The 7,757-nt window shown below is 44.8% G+C and overlaps 1 pseudogene; it reads left to right on the top strand.

Annotated features, from left to right (window-relative positions):
* The first annotated feature begins 4,450 nt into the window (after positions 1–4,450).
* On the top strand, positions 4,451–5,030 carry LOC133094518 (large ribosomal subunit protein uL6-like; annotated as a pseudogene).
* The last annotated feature ends 2,727 nt before the right edge of the window (positions 5,031–7,757 follow it).

The following is a 7,757-nucleotide window of genomic DNA, read 5'->3' as shown; positions in this document are numbered from 1 at the left end:
GTTTCCAGACTGTCTCAGAAGATGCTTTGGTCAGAGCCATATTTATCATATGTCCCAGGAGGTGAGCTCATGGGCAGCCAATCCAGGGGCCACCTGCTACAGCCCCGTCATCCTATCCCAGGGCTGCTCTCTGTTCCTCCACAGATAGGACGCTTACCTCAGCTACCCTAGAAAAAACAATTTTGCTTGACAACTTCCTTATTACACCCGAAAATAAACCAATGCTCAGAAAACAAACTTAGGCCTGGCTGGAGGAAGGCCAGTCCATGAAACAGAAAGAAAAACTCTTATGGGAAACACGAGTCAGGGGAAAGGAGGAGGAGGAGGTAGTTTTAGCACCTGCATACCTTCCTCGGTTCTCTCCAAAGAACTCTGAAGAGGGAATGATCTAGAGAGACAGGTCATTGTATGTAACATATATTCCTTGACCTGGAGATAAAACCCAGAAGGAGGAGTTGATGAGCATATTTTCCAAATTCTGCTATCCCTGGTAGGGTCACCACGAGTCTTCACAGAACATTCTAAGAAGTCTTAAAAGTTCACATTTTCACTTTCTGTAATGCCTGAAATTTTTTTTTTAAAATTATTTATTTATTTATTTTTGTCTGCGTTGGGTCTTTGTTGCTGTGCGCGGGCTTTCTCTAGTTGCGGCGAGCGGGGGCTACTCTTCGTTGCGGTGTGCAGGCTTCTCATTGCGGTGGCTTCACTTGTTACGAAGCATGGGCTCTAGGCAGGCGGGCTTCAGTAGTTGTGGCACACAGGCTCAGTAGTTGTGGCTCGCGGGCTCTAGAGCGCAGGCTCAGTAGTTGTGGGGCATGGACTTAGTTGCTCTGCGGCATGTGGGATCTTCCCTGACCAGGGCTCGAACCCGTGTGCCCTGTATTGGCAGGCGGATTCTTAACCACTGCGCCACCAGGGAAGCCCCTGAATTTTTTTTAAAACAGAATTTATCCATGTTTGTAATCAGAAAAGAAAAACTAGTTTTATTCAAACAAAAGTAAAAAAAAATGTCAGAAATTCTGCTTTGGTTAATTGAGCCAGGGAGGCATTGTAAAGTAAACACTGAAAGCACTGAGCTTTGGAGTCGCCCAGACTGGAGCCATCTGCCAGCTGCGTGACCTCTGGCAGGGGACACAATGTCTCTGAATTTGTTTCTCACTCGAAAACTGAGTGGCCACCTTAGAGGGTGACCGTAGGGTCAAATGTGATAATGCTCGTAAGGAAAAGAAGAAAATATACTGAGTGTCAAATACTAAGTCCTTTCTGTATATTGAGCCCCTAGTAAGTGCTTAATAAAGAGTCAATATTTTATTATTGGTAGCAGAGTTAATGCCTTATTCATTCTGTCAGCAAAGAGGTTTTGGATCCAGCTTTGTGCTGGGTACTGGCTCAACACTGAATTTAGAGAATTTATTAGCCCAAGAATCAGCCCAGATTTCAAACAAGGGTTAAATTATATCCCATATTTTTAATTTATTTAACAAAACTATTTTCTTCCCCATGTCCTCCAGGCCCTGTGTACATCGTATATACTCCTCCTTATTTGAAGGGGAGTAAGCCCCACTCGGCCCTCACGGAGTTCACAGTGTAACTGGGAAGAGAGACAAACAGGAAAAAAATCGTAAAAGCAGGTGGAAGGGAAGGGGAGTTATTGTTTCATGGGTACAAAGTATCAGTTTGAGAAGATGAAAAAGTTCAAGAGGCAGATGGTGGAGATGGTTGTACAACAATGTGAATGTACTTAATGCCACTGGGCTACAGACTTGAAAATGGTTAAGATGGTCAGTTTTATGTTATGTATATTTTACAATCTTTTTCCTAAGGCAGATGGAAGCACAGGGGCAGAGAACCATGAGGGGCATTATGCATGAACCTACCTTATGACCCAGTAATTCCATCTGCAGGTAAATACAATCCCAGGTTCTCGCAGGAGGGAGAACCATCCTGGGGCCAAAATGGGCATTTGGCACCTTCCCTGATCAGGCAGAGCGGCAACCTGGCCCTGTCCTCAGTGCCCATCAGACACCAAGCCTTAGGTGGGGATCTGTGCAGAGACACTGGCAGCTGCCCATGGCCAGGGTGGCTACGTGATGTGTGAGGCTCAGCAAGCAAGCAAAAGGCCCCTTGTTCAAAAAGTATTAAGGGGGCTTCCCTGGCGGCACAGCGGTTGAGAATCTGCCTGCCAATGCAGGGGACACCGGTTCGAGCCCTGGTCTGGGAAGATCCCACATGCCGCGGAGCAACTGGGCCCATGAGCCACAACTACTGAGCCTGTGCGTCTGGAGCCTGTGCTCCGCAACAAGAGAGGCCGCGACAGTGAGAGGCCCGCGCACCGCGATGAAGAGTGGCCCCTGCTTGCCACAACTAGAGAAAGCCCTCGCACAGAAACGAAGACCCAACACAGCCAAAAATAAAAATAAATAAATTAAAGAGTGTTTGCTCTGTTTGTGAGCTGTGTATTGACAATTCTTCACCACTTTTCAAAAAAAAAAAAAAAGTATTAAGAATTTCAAGACAAAGATGGCAGAGCATGAAACCAATCACAGGTCCTTCTGAGTGCAGAACCTGTGCAACTGTACAGGTTGCAGGGCCATGAAGGGGACTCTGATGGGGACAGTTCCCAACCAAGTACTATGAGGAAAGATGACAGAGGAAGGGAGAGAGGGAGATTGAGAAAATATTTTTTTGAAATTATTATTTAAGTATAACAAACAGAAAAGTGAATGAATCCTGACTATATGGCTTGATGAGTTTTCACAAAGGGAGTGAAGTGTAACCAGCACCCAGATTAAGAAGCAGAACATCACCAGCACCCTAGAAGCCCCCCTCCTGCTTCTCATAGGTCCCACTATCCTGACTTCTAACACCTTAGATTATTTTTACCTGTTTGGGGGCTTTATGTAAGTGGGAATTAGGTGGCATGTTTACTTTTATGTCTGGCCTTTTTCACTCTCTTTCATGTTTGTGAGATGCAGCCATGCTCCTGTGTGCAGCTGTAGCTGTAAATTCTCAGACTGGTGATACCAAATGTCAGAGAGGATGTGGGGCCACCTGATCTCTCATGTACTGCTGGTGGTGGGAGTGGACCATGGTACAGGTACTTTGGAAAACTGAGTAGTAACATCTAGTAAAGCTGACCCAGCACCTCTACTCTTAGATACGTGCATAACAGAAATGCAGGCATGTGCTCCCCCAAAACAACATTTATAAGACTGCTTACATCAGCACTATTTGTAATAGCCAAAAACTCAAAAACTTGAAACTACTCAAATGCCCCAGAACAATAAGGTGAGCAAATACATAAATGGTGGTATAGTCACAAAATGGATATTATTTCCTCCTGAGAGTCTGTATATTTGTTTGTTTAGAAAGACTATTTACCCTCTTGTGTGGCCTGGGTGTGCAACACGGGGACACAGAAGATAACCTTGCTCTTGAGTGAAAATGCAGAGGAGTGGGTAGAAGAGAGGGCTCCAGTCTCAGGAGCCATCGGTAGAGTAGTTCTAAGTGACATATTTAAGAGAAGAAGAATTTTCACAAGAGACACTCACACCTGTCTATGTTTGGAGCCTCAATTCCCAGAAATCTTCCCGCAACCTGGCAAGAGAATTTGCGTTATGGAAATGGAGCACACGTGCCTTTGGTGACTCCCAGGAGCAAAGAGCAAGAGTGTGAACACACCCTCCTTCCCAGGGCCACACCCTCTACCGGGAATCAACCAATGCAAGGTCCACCCCCCATCTGTGTTTGGACTCCAACCCTCCAAGTTTCCTGGAGGGATGTCTTCTTCCTTCTCCTCGGTGAGACGTACCTGAAAGACTGTGACCTCACTCTTTCCCAAGCCAGGTAAGGATCAAGGACCAAAGTCCCCTGGCCAGAAGGTAGTCTCAGAATAGTCTTTTGGGGGTATTCCCTGGCAGTCCAGTGGTTAGGACTCAGTGCTTTCACTGCCAAGGGCCCCAGGGTTCAATCCCTGGTCAGGGAACTAAGATCCCATAAGCTGTGTGGCGTGGCCAAATAAAAGTCTTTTGGTTCCTGTGCAAAGTAACTGTATTTAGGTCTTGTGCCTAAAGTACTCAATGAATCTCAGTCTCCATTCACACTCCCCTATCTCAATGACTTTTTCTGTCTCCCCAGTGGCTCCCAGAATCTCCCTTCCCTCAGTTGTTTCTGGGTCCCCACTGCAAGTGGGTGACTTAGGCGACCGTGACGATGGCCTGGCTTTGACATTTGCACTGCAGCCCCAGCTCCTTAGCCCCAGTGGGCATACTAACAAATAGTAGGAACAACACCAGCCATTTGTGAAATGTTTATCATATGTCAGGCCCTTTACATGCATTGTTTATTTTTACCCCATAATAGTGTTTATAAAGTAGATAGTGTTGTTTTACAGATCTGGAAAGTGGTGATCAAAATGATAAAATAGCTTTTTGCTGTATCTACTGTGAGAATGAAGACCATTCTCAGCAATCAGACTGTTGACATTCCAGAAAATGTCAACATTATTCTGAAGGGATGGATGCACAGTTATTGTGAAGGGCCCCAGAGGTACCCTGCAGAGGGACTTCAATCACATCAATGTAGAACTCAGTCTCCTTGGAAAGAAAAAGAGGCTCCGGGTTGACAAATGGTGGGGGATTGTGAAGGAACTGGTGACTGTTTGCACTATCTGTAGCCATGTACAGAGCATGATCAAGGGTGTTACACTGGGCTTCCGTTTCAAGATGAGGTCTGTGTATGCTTACTTCCCCATCAACGTTGTTATTCAGGAGAATGCTTCTCTTGTTGAAATCCGAAATTTTTTGGGTGAAAAATATATCCACAGGATTCGGATGAGGCCAGGCATTGCTTATTCAGTATCTCAAGCCCAGAAAGATGAGTTGATTCTTGAAGGAAACAACACTGAACTTGTGTCAAACTTGGCTGCTTTGATTCAGCAAGCCACAACAGTTAAAAACAAGGATATCAGAAAAATTTTGGATGGTATCTATGTTTCTGAAAAAGAAACAGTCCAGCAGGCTGAAGAATAAGATCTGAGTGATCCAGCTACAGAAACCCCAAGAGGCCAGACTCATTTATGATATTTTAAAAATGAATAAAAGCTCTTTTGACTTGGGAAACAAACAAACAAAACAAAACAAAATGATAAACTAAGATGCTTAAGGGACACTGCTAAATGGCCGATTAAAAAAACCTGTTAGTCGATCTCCAAAACATGTCATTAACCATGGGACCCCATTGTTCTGCACCTCAGTTTTCACAGCTGTACAATGGGAATGTCAACGAAAAAATTAACCAGTCTAAGGAAGAAATGGAAATTTTTATTCGAGCCAAATTGAGGATTATAACCCGGGAACAGCCACTCAGAAAGTTCTGGGGACTGTTCTGCCCATTAGAGGTCAAAGCACAGTTATATAAGGTTTTGAGACAGAGGGCTGTACATTAAGTGACGTATTATTGGCAGGTGACACAAAGCGAGTAGTGGGTCATGGGTCATGGTGGCCCCTTACGAGATTAAGAAGGAATGTTGTAGTTTAAGGAGTTGTCTCGTTGGTGTTAGGAGAAAGTTGCTCCTTATGGCTGAGCAGGTATTTCTGCCAGTGGGGAGGTTTGGTTGATGCATAATGCAGACACACAATGCACAGCAGAGGGGAGAGAGGCGGCCAAAGGACAGAGAAAATTATTTATGTTTAAATTTTCCTTGACTTGCCTTAGAATATGAAATTTTATTTCATCAGGAATAAATGATACTGACCATTCAGAATCACTGGGAAATTTCGAGGAGGCGATCCACATGAGCACTTAGCCTGGGGCACAGAGTAGGCACTTGGGTACAGGCAGGGTGAGGCCTAGAGGAGCCCACAGTGGGGTCTCACCTGAGGGACTGGGGTCCACAACTCTCTCATGGAACTTGCTCCAAGCCTAACAGTGTGAGTGAAGCCAGCTGGAATAATTCCCTGCACTCCTCTTTCCTGTGTCCTAAGGTAGACATTGCCCCTCCTCCTTTCTCCCCCTCCCGTGGCTCTGGCTAGGCTCTCCCACTCCCTGTATCAAAAAAGAAAGCACTTGGTCAATAATGGCTTACACTAGGGTTTCTCACCGTGGCTCTTTTGGATAATTTTGGATAATTATTTGTTGTGTGGACTGTCCTATGCATTGTGGAATGTTTAGCACCATCCCTGGCCTTTACTCACTAGATGCCAGAAGTAACCCCCTTACCATAATGAAAACCAAAAATGCCTCCAGACATTGCCAAAGGTCCCCTGGATGTCATCACCTCCAGCTGAGAACTTCTGGCTTACACAATAATAACATGCAATTATCTAATTCAACCAGGAGTCCCTGAAGGTAGGTGTAATTCCAGGTTTGGTGCAGCAGCTCGATGAAGCCAACAGGGACCAGCTTTATGCTGGTGCTCATCACCTCATGATCACAAGGTGGCTGCCACAGAACCCACTGTGCCATCATCACAATTCTATTCAAAGGCAGGCAAGAGGGGCAAAGTGGTGGTATCCTTTGTGGCTTCACCTTTAATCTGAAGAGTTTTCCCAGACACTTCTCAGCAGATCTCTCTTACGTTTTATTGGCCAAAACCGGTTATATGCCCACCCCTAGCTGCACAGGAGGCTGGGAAAATGACTAGGTGGCCAGAGGGAAGGGGGTTGGAAATGCGGTGGGCCCTCCATGATACGGCAGTATGGGCAGTCCTCGCACCTGCGGAAATTATTTTTTTGTCTGCTCTCCTCAATAAACTGTGAGCGCCTTTAGGACGGAGCCCTCCTCAGGTTTTCCTCTGCATCCTCAGGACTTAGCCCAGTGCTCAGCACTACAAAGGTGCTCAATCAATTCTTATTGAAAGAAAGAAAGAATGAATGAATGAATGAGTGAGTGGATGAGTGAATCAATCAATCAGTGATAAGACTTTCTTCCTTCCTTGCTTATATCATTAAGAGCCCTATATAGGCAGTTATTTATTCATATGCAAACTAAACTTGGTTTAACTACAAATAAGCTATCATGCAAATGATAATGCAAACATCTCCCTGTTCCTCCAGCAACATGGTCTGATCCCTCTGGCCATTGGACTTGCTGTTCTCTTACCCAGAACATTCTTCCTGCCACCTCCCCTCATCCATCTTCACATGGCCAGCTCCTTCTCACTCTGTAGGTCTCTGCTTGGACAGAAACACCTGTGAGAAGCTTTCCCTGAACTCCCCAGTTTGTCTCAGTGGCCTCTGCTCTATCCCCCTGGACCTCCCCTTGCTGTCCCATCCTAGCATTTGTCACCCTGGGTTGTGACTGTCTCTCTAGCAGGGCAGTAAACACCTATGGGGACCAGAACAGCACATCCTTCACTAGTAGGTTCGCCATAAACTTTTGTTAGCACGTCCTTCACTAGTAGGTTCGCCATAAACTTTTGTTGATTGAATCATTTATACCAGGGGCTAGCAAAAGTCTTATGTAAAGGGACAGATGGTAAATAATTTCAGCTTTGTGGGCCATATTATCTCTGTTGCCACTGTTCAACTCTGTGGCTGGAGCAAGAAAGTAGCCATAGGTAACATGAAAACAAATAAGCCTAGCTGTGTTCCAATAAAATTTTATTTATGGGCATTGAATTTGAATTTCATATTAGTTTCATGTCATGAAATATTATTATTTTTATTTTATTTTATTTAGTTATTTATTTTTATGCAGCAGGTTCTTATTATCTATTTTATGCATATTAGTGTATATATGTCAATCCCAATCTCCCA

This window comes from Eubalaena glacialis, chromosome 7, assembly GCF_028564815.1.
Source record: "Eubalaena glacialis isolate mEubGla1 chromosome 7, mEubGla1.1.hap2.+ XY, whole genome shotgun sequence".
In the NCBI taxonomy this organism is placed as follows: domain Eukaryota; kingdom Metazoa; phylum Chordata; class Mammalia; order Artiodactyla; family Balaenidae; genus Eubalaena; species Eubalaena glacialis.
The sequence above is the reverse complement of the archived record's forward strand: the minus strand, read 5'-3'. Positions and strand labels throughout refer to the sequence as shown.